Here is a 14,409-nt window from a genome sequence, read left to right as displayed (position 1 = left end):
TCGGCCATTTCAAATACCCCCAGATTATATGGATTCTCTTGGTGGGTATGATCTAATTTTGTGATCTAATTTGTTAACAGCCTGTTTATACATCTCAGTGGGAAGCTAACCTGAATGCTGGGAGATGTTAATCGTCATAAATTATGATCAGCATAATCAGTCTCACAAATTGTGTGCTACTGTGTGTTTAGCTCAGCAGAATCATTTAATAAGCTGAGCAGGTCAATTCAGTTGAAGATTCTAAGGTTGACACTTGCTGATATTTTCTTTTAAGGTGCATGATCTGGGGAAAAGCTCTTTTTCCTTTTCTACTAATGGTTGGGTTCTTATATAGTAGAGAGATCAAGTAAAATGAATCTTAATCAACAGTGATGTGTTTTGGAATTTAGTCTCCGATCATGGTTGATATATGAAAATAAGAGACAGTAATAGTGAATGACAGTAACTAATTCTGATTATGGTTTAAATTAAATATGTAATGGTGGCTTTGTCAAGTTATATGATTATATGCTATGAGTAATATATACATAAAAAGAATCTGAATTGACATTTTGGATTTCTTTAAATAATACATAATGACAATATGTAATTTAATTATTAATTAATAGTAATTAATAATTTTGGATATTTGTATGTGCCAAGCACTATTCTCTCTTACATGTATTAAATTAATCCTCTTAACAGCTGTAAATATTTTTACCTCAAGTTTATATATGTGTGACCCAAAACAAGTATTATAGAATCATGGTATTTACATGAGAATCCCTAAAGTGAAGAGTATAATTAATCTACATGTGTGTTCATAGCAGATTAAAAGAAGCAAAGTAAAAAGGGAGAGGGAGATTATCAAAGACCACCACTATTATCCAGCTATACAAGATAATTAACCTGCTGAAGTCTAGACAACTAAAGAAGCAAAAATCAAGATTTAAACCTAGGAAGACTGCTTCTAGAGCTTCCTACTTGTGTGTCAGAAAAACAGAAGCACATTGTGTTGCTACATTAATTTTTGTTCTAATGGTGGAGCAAGAGGGGAGAGTCTGGAGAATGTCAGTTAATGTAGCAAAGCTTCATCTCTCCAGAACTTTTAGGGAATAGGGTGTTTTGAGAAGCAAAGAATTAAAAAGAACTCAGATTTATGTCTTTTGCATTATATGGTTCTTGGTTCTCTTAAATTGAACATAAAAGATGTAATCAATTTTTTTTATGATTTAGTGACTTCAATAGGAATGTCTGTTTCACTTTAGCTATTTTAGTGGTGTGTAGTACTATCTCATTTTATTGTTTGAAAAAAATTATTAATTTAAGAGAGAGTGTGACAGAACATGAGCAAGGGGAGGTGCAGAGGGAGAGGGAGAAGCAGACCACTTACCGAGCATGGAGTCTGACGCTGGGCTTGATCCTAGAACCCTGAGATCACAACTGGAGTTGAAGTCAGATGCTTAACTGCTTACCTGACTGAACCACCCAGGTGCCTGTCCTTTCTCATTTTTTTTTTTTTTAAGATTTTATTTATTTTTTCATGAGAGACACACAGAGAGAGGCAGAGACACAGGCAGAGGAAGAAGCAGGCTCCTCACAGGGAGCCTGATGCAGGACTAGATCCCAGGACCCTGGAATCCTGCCCTGAGCCAAAGGCAGACGCTCAGTCACTGAGTCACCCAGGCGTCCCCCTACTATCTCATTTTAATTTGCATTTTCCTCATGACTAATGGTCTTTTCATGTGCTTATTGGTCATTCCAATATTTTCTTCTGTGAAGGATCTGTTTTGATCTCTTGCTCATTATTTTAAAAATTAGATTGCTTGTTTTCTTATTAACTTGTAGGAATTCTTTATCAATTTTGGATATTAGTCTTTTGTCAGATTATATATATGTACCTATGTATATTGTAAATATGTGCCCCCATTTTGTGGCTTACCTTTTTATTTTCTTAAGATTTAAATTTTGATGAGGTCCATTTTTTTTTGTTTTATGTTTTTTTTCTTTCTAGGTCTTGTCCAAGAAATCTTGGACTACCTTAAGATTATAAAGATTTTCACTTATGTTTTCTTCTAGAATTTTTATAGTTTTAGCTTTTTTTTTTTTTTTTTTTAGATTTTATTTATTTGTTCATGAGAGACACAGAGAGAGGCAGAGCCAGGCAGAGGGAGAAGCAGGCTCCATGCAGGGAGCCCAACGTGGGACTTGATCCCGGGTCTCCAGGATCACACCTTGGGCTGAAGGTGGTGCTAAACCGCTGAGCCACTTGGCTGCCCAGTTTTAGCTTTTATATTTAGATGTGTGATTCATTTTGAGTTAGTTTCTATGTATAGTATGAGATAAGGGTTGAAGATAATTTTTTTTCATGGATATCTAGTTGTAGCACTATTTGTTGAAAAGCTTGTCCTTGTTGAAAATCCATTATGGATCTATTTCTGATTTTTCTGTTACATTTCATTAAACAAGCTTGTTGAGATTTTGATTGGGATTGTGTTGATTCTATAAATCAATTTGGGTAGAATTGATGTCTTATTTTCTGAATTAGTTTGGTATTAATTTTTTCTTTATTGTTTGATAGAATTCACCAGTGATGAATGTCAGATAGTTTTGGGATTTTCTTTAAGGAAAAGTTTTATAATAACAAATTTAATTTCCTTAATAGAGATAAGACTATTCAGACTTTGTGTTTCTTCTTGTGTCATTTTTCATAATTAGTGTAGTTTCAATAATTTTGTTTCAATAAAATCAATGTTTCAAACTTTTTGTTGTTCCTCAAAGTATCCTTTTGAGACATTTTTTTCCTAACCACCTGTGCCCATGAAATTTTAATACCACAGATAATGCTGTAGATCCCATTTATGTACTGATTGTGTATCTGTGTGTGTTTTGTTTTGTTGTTGTTTTTTTAAGTAGACTCCATGCTCAGTGTGGAGCCCTGTGCGGGGGGCTTGAGCTCATGACTCTGAGATTGAGACCTGAACTGAAATCCAGACTCAAACACAACCAACTAAGCCACCCAGGCACCCTTGTGTATCTTTCTTTTATACATAAAGAGAGTTATGATTTTTCTGACCTCCAAGAACCAATTTTTGTCCATTTGGAGATGAGGTCATCCCTTTTGAGAATGCATGATCCAAGTTGTCAGATTTGTTGATACATAATTGTCCACAGTATTCCCTTATTATTCTTTTTGTGACTGTAAAATCTGTAGTATATATCCCTTGTGTTATTCATGATATTGTTAATTTGTGTTTTCTCTTTTTTCCTAATCTAGTTAGATTTTTATAAATTTTATTTTTTTCATAGAACCAATTTTTTTGCTTCTTTAATTTTTTTCTTTTATATGGCATCTTCTTTTTGTTGATTTCTGTTCTTTAATTTTTTTCTTTTATATGGCATCTTTTTGTTGATTTCCGTTCTTCATATTTATTTCTCTTTGCTTTGGGTTAATTTCACTCTTCATTTTCTAGCTTCTTTAAGTGGGAAGCTTGCATCATTTTAAACTTTTTTTTTTTTTTTAAGATTTATTTGTTAGAGCAGGGGAAGAAGAGAGGGAGAGGGAGAGAATCTTAAGCAGACTGCATGCCAAGCTCAAGCTCAATGTAAAGCTCAGTCCCAGGCCCTGAGATCATGACCTGAGCTGAAATCAAGAGTTGGCTGCTCAACTGACTGAGCTACCCAGATGGCCCCTGAACTTTTTTCTTTTCTAATATGATCATGAAAACCTGTACATTTTTCTGAAATAACTGTGTCAGTTACATCCCACAGATTTTGATGTTTTCATTCTCTTTTCTTTCTTTTTTTTTTTTTTTTTTTAATTTATGATAGTCACAGAGAGAGAGAGAGAGAGAGAGGCAGAGACACAGGCGGAGGGAGAAGCAGGCTCCATGCACCGGGAGCCTGATGTGGGATTCGATCCCGGGTCTCCAGGATCGCGCCCTGGGCCAAAGGCAGGCGCCAAACCGCTGCGCCACCCAGGGATCCCCATGTTTTCATTCTCATTAAGGTCACTTCATATATAGTAGAGTCCTTTTTTTATATTTGGGATTCAGTTTTTTAGGATCCTCCATTCTTAACGATTTTATTTTACTTTAAAAAAATATTTAAGCTTTGTGCAGTGGCATTATTGCAGCCAATGAGGTTTATCCGAGGCGTGATTATTGCTAATTAAAAAAATGTTTAGGGCACCTGGGTGGGGCTCAGTGGTTGAGTGTCTGCCTTTGGCTTAGGTCGTGGTCCTGTATCCTGGGATCAAGTCCCATATCGGGCTCCCCATGGGGAGCCTGCTTCTCCCTGTCTGTGTCTCTGCCCGCACCCCCTCCCCCCCCACGTGTGTCTCTCATAAATAAAATCTTTTAAAAAATTTAATGTTTACTCAGTTGTGTAAGTCAAAGAGATACAAAAAGATATAGTTAAAAAAATGTCACTCTTTCCCTTAGCCTTTCTACCTTGTTCCCAACCCATCTGTATGTAACCACTTTGGATTAGATTCTAATTTATCCTTGTGTCGCTCTACAAACATAAACAGGTATATAAAATATTTTCTTACTTCTTCAATACACAAAAAAGTAGCATACTGTATATAACTCTTGTATACTTTTTTCTACTTAACATTATTTCTTTGAAGTTGTTCTATTCCTGGTCCATAGATAGTTTTCTTTTTTTTTTTACAATTTTTAGCGATTGCCTAGAGTTTGCAATATACATTTACAACTAATCCCAATCCATTCTCAAATAGCACTGATAATTCATAAGTATTATGTGTACTTTATAATAAGAAAATAATGGCTAATTTCTCTCATTTCTTGCATCATTGTTGTCATTTCACAAATGCAGACACCTGTATAAAAATAAGATACACAAACATTCCAAACAGATACATTGTTAGTATTAGTTTTTTGAACAGTTTTCTGTTAGATTAAGAATAGGAAAAATAGGGATGCCTGGGTGGCTCAGTGGTTGACCATCTGCCTTCATAGCTCAGGTCATGATCCCAGTCGAGTCCCGCATAGGGTTCCCTGCAGGGAGCCAGCCTGCTTCTTCTTCTGCCTGTGTCTCTGCCTCTCTCTGTGTGTCTCTCATGATTGAAATAAATAAAATCTTCAAAAATAAGAAAAATAAGTTTTTATTCACGTCGTGTATTCCTTTCTTTTTTATTTTTTAAAATATTCCATTTATGTATGTATGTATGTATGTATGTATGTGTTTCATGAGAGACACAGAGAGAGGCAGAGACACAGGCAGAGGGAGAAGGAGGCTTCCTGAAGGGAAGCCCAATCGGAGACTCACACAACCCTTAAGTATTCCTTCTTTAATATTCTTCCTTTATTTATGTATATCTGAGTTTTCTGACCTGTGTCTAAGGAACTTCTTTCAACATTTCTTGCAAAGCAGGTCTATTGGCAACAAATTGCCTCAGTTTTTGTTTAAGAAAGTCTATTTCTCCTTCAATTTTGAAGAATAATTCACAGGGTAAAGAATTCTGTATTGGTAGATTTTTTTCTTTCAATACTAAGTATTTCACTCTCTTTTTGCTTGCATCGTTTTTGAGAAGTCAGATGTAATTCTTCATCTTTATTTCTGTATAGTTAAGGTATCCCCACCCCCATCACTTCTTTTAGGATTTTTCCTTTATCTTAGATTTTCTGTAGTTTGAAAATGGTATATCTTAAGTGTAAGGTGGGTTTTCGTTTTTTTTGTTGAGCTTTCTGGACCTGTGTTTTGGTACCTGACATTAATTTGGGAAGAGTTTGAGTCCTTTACTGTTTTGCATGTTTCTTTTTCTCCTTTCTTTTTTCTTTATGGTAGGTAGTTGTAATATGTGTTTGTTACTCCTTTTGTGATTGTCGCATAGTTCTTGGATAGTCCTGGTTTTTATTCTTTTCAGTCTCTGTTTTCTTTTTAGTTTTAGAGGTTTCCTTTGGATATATACTCAGTTGTGTCTAGTTTATAATAAGCCAACAAAAGGCATTCTTCAATTTTGTTTTAGTGTTTTTGATCTCTAGCATTTCTTGGTTCTTTCGGATTCCCATCTCTATTTGTATTGTCCATCTGTTCATGCATGTTCTCTACTTTATCCATGAGAGCACCTTAGCATATTAATCATAGTTGTTTTATTTATTTATTTAAATAAATTATTTTAAAAAATTTAAATTAGTTTTTTTTCTTTCTAGAGAGGGTGGGCGGGAAAGACAGAGGAAAAGGGAGAGAAAGAATCTCAAGCAAACTCCACGCCTAGCACAAAGCCTCTACATAGGGCTTCAGCTCACAACCCTGAGACCATGACCTGAGCTGAAATCAAGAGTTGGACACTTAACTGACTAAGCCACCCAGGCACCTCTAATCGTAGTTGTTTTAAATTTCTAGTCTGATAATTCCAATATCTCTGCCATGTCTGTTTCGATTCTTACTTTGTCTCTTCAAAGACCAAAACCAAGACAAAACCCCTCTTTTGTGGGTTGTTTTTTTTTTTTTCCCTTTTAGAATTGCCTTGTTAATTTTTGCTTGAGAGTTGGACATGATGTACATAGAAAGAAATGTTATAAATAGGTTTTTGGTAATTAATATGTTGGTAAGGTATGAGAGTAGGGAATGTATTTTGCAGTTCTATTGTTAGGTGTTAGTCATTCAGTGTCTGTGTCTATGGATGTGAACTTCACAAGTGTTTCTCAGTGCCCTCCCCCCTTTTTAATGCCCCCTGCTCTTCCTCTATGTGGGACAGGGTGGCTAGAGAAGTTTGGAATTTGTATGGTCCCCTTTTCAGATCAGGTTCAGTACTGATACTACCCTTCCATGTAGGCTTTGATGACCTATATTGACCTAGGCATAACCTTCTTAAAAAGAACCAAGTGTTTTGGCATATTTCAAAAAAGTTCCTTTTTCCTCTGTGGTAGTCAAGTGGAAATTTCTTCTATATTTATTGTGAGAACCTAGTTGTGCTCTTGAAGAGAAAACTTACAAAAATGTGGGGTTTGCTGTTACTGAGTTTCTGTGGAGTTTTTAATGCTCAGACTTATATGCACTGAGCCTCCACCTAATTTTGTCAGTTTATTGTTTTTTTACCCTGACAGTGGCAGCTTCTGCTTTTGAATCTCGCTCTGATACACCATTACTCCTTGTATTCCCCTGTTGATCTCTTTGTCTTGGTGCAGTAGTTTGCTCTGTATCCTCCCTTTTTTGTGGATTGAAAAAGAGTTGTTGATTTTTTTAGTCTCTTCAGCTTTTTTACTTCTCGTTAGGACAGAGTGGCAACTTCCAAGTTGTAGAACCAGAAATTGGTTGTATCGTCCCTATTATGTTTTTCATTGGTCATTATTCAGGTTTATCATTTTTATGTTTTTGTGATTAGCATTTTGATAACAGCATCTTCGTTTCTTGAGTTAACATGCTAAATTTACTTAACCATTGCCTTTTTTTTGTTTTGTTTTGTTTTTTTTTAAAAGGCATTTAAGTCAGGGTTCCTTTAGATGATAGTTAGTGGACATCATTTTTGTGTATCGCATTGCCTCTCAGTGACTGCCTAGTGGTTAATTCCCAAAAGTGGTATCACTTTGAGAATGCACATATATAAGGGTGTTAAGACAATGGTGCCTTTCAAATATGGTTTTACAAATATATACTGTAACTGGCAACATACAGATATATTAGCTTTACTGCAGTTGCAGAGTTCTATCTGATTTGGAAAAGCAAGTTTTTTAGGAAAAGATTTGGATGGAAAATAATTTATCTTGTTTGTTTTTTTTTTTTTTTGTTTTATGATAACATTCCCTTTCGGCCATTTCAAATACCCCCAGATTATATGGATTCTCTTGGTGGGTATGATCTAATTTTGTGATCTAATTTTTTTAACAGCCTGAGTTTATTACATCTCAGTGGAGCTAACCTTAATGGCGGAGTATGTTAATCGACATAAATTATGATCAGCATAATCAGTCTCACAAATTGTGTGCTAGCTGTGTGTTTAGCTCAGCAGAATCATTTAATAAGCTGAGCAGGTCAATTCAGTTGAAGATTCTAAGGTTGACACTTGCTGATATTTTCTTTTAAGGTGCATGATCTGGGGAAAAGCTCTTTTTCTTTTTCTACTAATGGTTGGGTTCTTATATAGTAGAGAGATCAAGTAAAATGAATCTTAATCAACAGTGATGTGTTTTGGAATTTAGTCTCCGATCATGGTTGATATATGAAAATAAGAGACAGTAATAGTGAATGACAGTAACTAAATCTGATTATGGTTTAAATTAAATATGTACTGTTGGCTTTGTCAAGTTATATGATTATAATGCTATGAGTAATCTAATACATAAAAAGAATCCGAATTGAACAATTTTGGATTTCTTTAAATAAAACATACTGACAATATGTTAATTTAATTATTAATTAATAGTAATTAATAATTTTGGATATTTGTATTGCCAAGATATTCTCTCTTACATGTAATTAAATTAATCCTCTTAACAGCTGTAATTTTTTTACCTCAAGTTTATATATGTGTGACCCAAACAAGTATTATATATATCATGTATTACATGAGAATCCCTAAAGTGAAGAGTATAATTAATCTACATGTGTGTTCATAGCAGATTAAAAGAAGCAAAGTAAAAAGGGAGAGGGAGATTTTCAAAGACCACCACTATTATCCAGCTAATACAAGATAATAAGCCTGCTGAAGTCTAGACAACTAAAGAAGCAAAAATTCAAGAGTAGAAAACCTGAGGAAGACTGCTTCTAGAGCTTCCTACTTGTGTGTCAGAAAAACAGAAGCACATTGTGTTGCTACATTAATTTTTGTTCTAATGGGTGGAGCAAGAGGGGAGAGTCTGGAGATGTCAGTTAATGTAGCAAAGCTTCATCTCTCCAGAACTTTTAGGGAATAGGGTGTTTTTTGAGAAGCAAAGAATTAAAAAGAACTCAGATTTATGTCTTTTGCATTATATGGTTCTTGGTTCTCTTAAAATGAACATAAAAGATGTAATCAATTTTTTTTATGATTTAGTGACTTCAATAGGAATGTCTGTTTCACTTTAGCTATTTTAGTGGTGTGTAGTACTATCTCATTTTAATTGTTTGAAAAAAATTATTAATTTAAGAGAGAGTGTGACAGAACATGAGCAAGGGGAGGTGCAGAGGAGAGGGAGAAGCAGACCACTTACCGAGCATGGAGTCTGACGCTGGGCTTGATCCTAGAACCCTGAGATCACAACTGGATTTGAAGTCAGTAGTACTTAAACTGTCTTAAACCCTGACTGAACCACCCAGTGCCTGTCCTTTCTCATTTTTTTTTTTTTTAAGATTTTATTTATTTTTTCATGAGAGACACACAGAGAGAGGCAGAAGACACAGGCAGAGGAAGAAGCAGGCTCCTCACAGGGAGCCTGAAGCAGGCCTAGATCCCCGGACCTGGAATCCTGCCCTGAGCCAAAGGCCAGAACGCTCAGGCGTCCACTTGAGTTCACCCAGGCGTCCCCCTACTATCTCATTTTAATTTGCATTTTCCTCATGACTAATGGTCTTTTCATGTGCTTATTGGTCATTCCAATATTTCTTCTGTGAAGGATCTGTTTTGATCTCTTGCTCATTATTTAAAAATTAGATTGCTTGTTTTCTTATTAACTTGTAGGAATTCTTTATCAATTTTGGATATTAGTCTTTTGTCAGATTATATATATGTACCTATGTATATTGTAAATATGTGCCCCCATTTTGTGGCTTACCTTTTTATTTTCTTAAGATTTAAATTTTGATGAGGTCCATTTTTTTTTTGTTTTATGTTTTTTTTCTTTCTAGGTCTTGTCCAAGAAATCTTGGACTACCTTAAGATTATAAAGATTTTCACTTATGTTTTCTTCTAGAATTTTTATAGTTTTAGCTTTTTTTTTTTTTTTTTTTAAGATTTTATTTATTTGTTCATGAGAGACACAGAGAGAGGCAGAGCCAGGCAGAGGGAGAAGCAGGCTCCATGCAGGGAGCCCAACGTGGGACTTGATCCCGGGTCTCCAGGATCACACCTTGGGCTGAAGGTGGTGCTAAACCGCTGAGCCACTTGGCTGCCCAGTTTTAGCTTTATATTTAGATGTGTGATTCATTTTGAGTTAGTTTCTATGTATAGTATGAGATAAGGGTTGAAGATAATTTTTTTTTCATGGATATCTAGTTGTAGCACTTATTTGATGAAAAAGCTTGTCCTTGTTGAAAAAATCCATTATGGATCTATTTCTGTTTTCTGTTACATTTCATTAAACAAGCTTGTTGAGATTTTGATTGGGATTGTGTTGATTCTATAAATCAATTTGGGTAGAATTGATGTCTATTTCTGAATTAGTTTTGGTATTAATTTTTTCTTTATTGTTTGATAGAATTCACCAGTGATGAATGTCAATAGTTTTGGGATTTTCTTTAAGGAAAAGTTTTATAATAACAAATTTAATTTCCTTAATAGTGATAAGACTTTCAGACTTTGTGTTTCTTCTTGTGTCATTTTTCATAATTAGTGTAGTTTCAATAATTTTGTTTCAATAAAATCAATGTTTCAAACTTTTTGTTGTTCCTCAAAGTATCCTTTTGAGACATTTTTTTCCTAACCACCTGTGCCCATGAAATTTTAATACCACAGATAACCTGTAGATACCTCATTTATGTACTGAATGTGTATCAGTGTTTGTATTTTTTATGTTGATTTTTGTTTTTTTTTAAGTAGACTCCATGCTCAGTGTGGAGCCCTGTGCGGGGGGCTTGAGCTCATGACTCTGAGATGAGACCTGAACTGAAATCCAGACTCAAACACAACCAACTAAGCCACCCAGGCACCCTTGTGTATCTTTCTTTTATACATAAAGAGAGTATGATTTTTCTGACCTCCAAGAACCAATTTTTGTCCATTTGGAGATGAGGTCATCCCTTTTGAGAATGCATGATCCAATTGACAGGATTTGTTGATACATAATTGTCCACAGTTATTCCCTTATTATTCTTTTTGTGACTGTAAAATCCTGTAGTAATATATCCCTTGTTTATTCATGATTATTTTAATTTGTCCCTGAGACCATGACCTGAGCTGAAATCAAGAGTTGGACACTTAACTGACTAAGCCACCCAGGCACCTCTAATCGTAGTTGTTTTAAATTTCTAGTCTGATAATTCCAATATCTCTGCCATGTCTGGTTCTGATGCTTACTTTGTCTCTTCAAAGACAAAACCAAGACAAAACCCCTCTTTTGTGGGTTGTTTTTTTTTTTTCCCTTTTAGAATGCCTTGTTAATTTTTGCTTGAGAGTTGGACATGATGTACATAGAAAGAAACTGTTATAAATAGGTTTTTGGTAATTAATATGTTGGTAAGGTATGAGAGTAGGGAATGTATTTTGCAGTTCTATTGTTAGGTGTTAGTCATTCAGTGTCTGTGTCTATGGATGTGAACTTCACAAGTGTTTCTCAGTGCCCCTCCCCCCTTTTTAATGCCCCCTGCTCTTCCTCTATGTGGGACAGGGTGGCTAGAGAAGTTTGGAATTTGGTATGTCCCCTTTTTCAGATCAGTTCAGTACTGATAATACCCTGTCAGTGTAGGCTTTGATGACCTATTTTGACCTAGGGCATACCTTCTTAAAAAGAACCAAGTGTTTTGGCATATTTCAAAAAAGTTCCTTTTTCCTCTGTGGTAGTCAAGTGGAAATTTCTTCTATATTTATTGTGAGAACCTAGTTGTGCTCTTGAAGAGAAAACTTAACAAAAATGTGGGGGTTTGCTGTTACTGAGTTTCTGTGGAGTTTTTAATGCTCAGACTTATATGCACTGAGCCTCCACTAATTTGTCAGTTTATTGTTTTTTTACCCTGACAGTGGCAGCTTCTGCTTTTGAATCTCTGCTCTGATACACCATTACTCCTTGTATTCCCCTGTTGATCTCTTTGTCTTGGTGCAGTAGTTTGCTCTGTATCCTCCCTTTTTTGTGGATTGAAAAAGAGTTGTTGATTTTTTTAGTCTCTTCAGCTTTTTACTTCTCGTTAGGACAGAGTGGCAACTTCCAAGTTGTAGAACCAGAAATTGGTTGTATCGTCCCTATTATGTTTTCATTTGGGCATTATTCAGTTTATCATTTTTATGTTTTTGTGATTAGCATTTTGATAACAACATCTGAGTTTCTTGAGTTAACATGCTATAATTTACTTAACCATTGCCTTTTTTTTGTTTTGTTTTGTTTTTTTTTAAAAGGCATTTAAGTCAGGGTTCCTTTAGATGATAGTATAGTGGACATCTTTTTGTGTATAGCATTGCTCTTCAGTGACTGCCTAGGGTTAATTCCCAAAAGTGGTATCACTTTGAGAATGCACATATATAAGGGTTATGACATGGTGCCTTTCAAATATGTTTTACAAATTTATACTGTAACTGGCAACATACAGATATATTAGCTTTACTGCAGTTGCAGAGTTCTATCTGATTTGGAAAAGCAAGTTTTTAGGAAAAGATTTGGATGGGAAAATAATTTATCTTGTTTGTTTTTTTGTTTTATGAAACATTCCCTTTCGGCCATTTCAAATACCCCCAGATTATATGGATTCTCTTGGTGGGTATGATCTAATTTTGTGATCTAATTTGTTAACAGCCTGTTTATACATCTCAGTGGGAAGCTAACCTGAATGCTGGGAGATGTTAATCGTCATAAATTATGATCAGCATAATCAGTCTCACAAATTGTGTGCTACTGTGTGTTTAGCTCAGCAGAATCATTTAATAAGCTGAGCAGGTCAATTCAGTTGAAGATTCTAAGGTTGACACTTGCTGATATTTTCTTTTAAGGTGCATGATCTGGGGAAAAGCTCTTTTTCCTTTTCTACTAATGGTTGGGTTCTTATATAGTAGAGAGATCAAGTAAAATGAATCTTAATCAACAGTGATGTGTTTTGGAATTTAGTCTCCGATCATGGTTGATATATGAAAATAAGAGACAGTAATAGTGAATGACAGTAACTAATTCTGATTATGGTTTAAATTAAATATGTAATGGTGGCTTTGTCAAGTTATATGATTATATGCTATGAGTAATATATACATAAAAAGAATCTGAATTGACATTTTGGATTTCTTTAAATAATACATAATGACAATATGTAATTTAATTATTAATTAATAGTAATTAATAATTTTGGATATTTGTATGTGCCAAGCACTATTCTCTCTTACATGTATTAAATTAATCCTCTTAACAGCTGTAAATATTTTTACCTCAAGTTTATATATGTGTGACCCAAAACAAGTATTATAGAATCATGGTATTTACATGAGAATCCCTAAAGTGAAGAGTATAATTAATCTACATGTGTGTTCATAGCAGATTAAAAGAAGCAAAGTAAAAAGGGAGAGGGAGATTATCAAAGACCACCACTATTATCCAGCTATACAAGATAATTAACCTGCTGAAGTCTAGACAACTAAAGAAGCAAAAATCAAGATTTAAACCTAGGAAGACTGCTTCTAGAGCTTCCTACTTGTGTGTCAGAAAAACAGAAGCACATTGTGTTGCTACATTAATTTTTGTTCTAATGGTGGAGCAAGAGGGGAGAGTCTGGAGAATGTCAGTTAATGTAGCAAAGCTTCATCTCTCCAGAACTTTTAGGGAATAGGGTGTTTTGAGAAGCAAAGAATTAAAAAGAACTCAGATTTATGTCTTTTGCATTATATGGTTCTTGGTTCTCTTAAATTGAACATAAAAGATGTAATCAATTTTTTTTATGATTTAGTGACTTCAATAGGAATGTCTGTTTCACTTTAGCTATTTTAGTGGTGTGTAGTACTATCTCATTTTATTGTTTGAAAAAAATTATTAATTTAAGAGAGAGTGTGACAGAACATGAGCAAGGGGAGGTGCAGAGGGAGAGGGAGAAGCAGACCACTTACCGAGCATGGAGTCTGACGCTGGGCTTGATCCTAGAACCCTGAGATCACAACTGGAGTTGAAGTCAGATGCTTAACTGCTTACCTGACTGAACCACCCAGGTGCCTGTCCTTTCTCATTTTTTTTTTTTTTAAGATTTTATTTATTTTTTCATGAGAGACACACAGAGAGAGGCAGAGACACAGGCAGAGGAAGAAGCAGGCTCCTCACAGGGAGCCTGATGCAGGACTAGATCCCAGGACCCTGGAATCCTGCCCTGAGCCAAAGGCAGACGCTCAGTCACTGAGTCACCCAGGCGTCCCCCTACTATCTCATTTTAATTTGCATTTTCCTCATGACTAATGGTCTTTTCATGTGCTTATTGGTCATTCCAATATTTTCTTCTGTGAAGGATCTGTTTTGATCTCTTGCTCATTATTTTAAAAATTAGATTGCTTGTTTTCTTATTAACTTGTAGGAATTCTTTATCAATTTTGGATATTAGTCTTTTGTCAGATTATATATATGTACCTATGTATATTGTAAATATGTGCCCCCA

The 14,409-nt window shown here is 34.9% G+C and overlaps 1 protein-coding gene and 1 pseudogene across 3 annotated transcripts in view; both read left to right on the top strand.

Moving 5' to 3' along the window:
- Positions 1-14,409, top strand: part of UIMC1 (ubiquitin interaction motif containing 1) — a 120,490-nt gene that overhangs the window by 45,400 nt on the left and 60,681 nt on the right. The gene's annotated exons all lie outside the window — the stretch shown is intronic.
- On the top strand, positions 4,089-4,215 carry LOC121488596 (annotated as a pseudogene).

Source organism: Vulpes lagopus, chromosome 3, assembly GCF_018345385.1.
Source record: "Vulpes lagopus strain Blue_001 chromosome 3, ASM1834538v1, whole genome shotgun sequence".
In the NCBI taxonomy this organism is placed as follows: Eukaryota; Metazoa; Chordata; class Mammalia; order Carnivora; family Canidae; genus Vulpes; species Vulpes lagopus.
The sequence above is the reverse complement of the archived record's forward strand: the minus strand, read 5'-3'. Positions and strand labels throughout refer to the sequence as shown.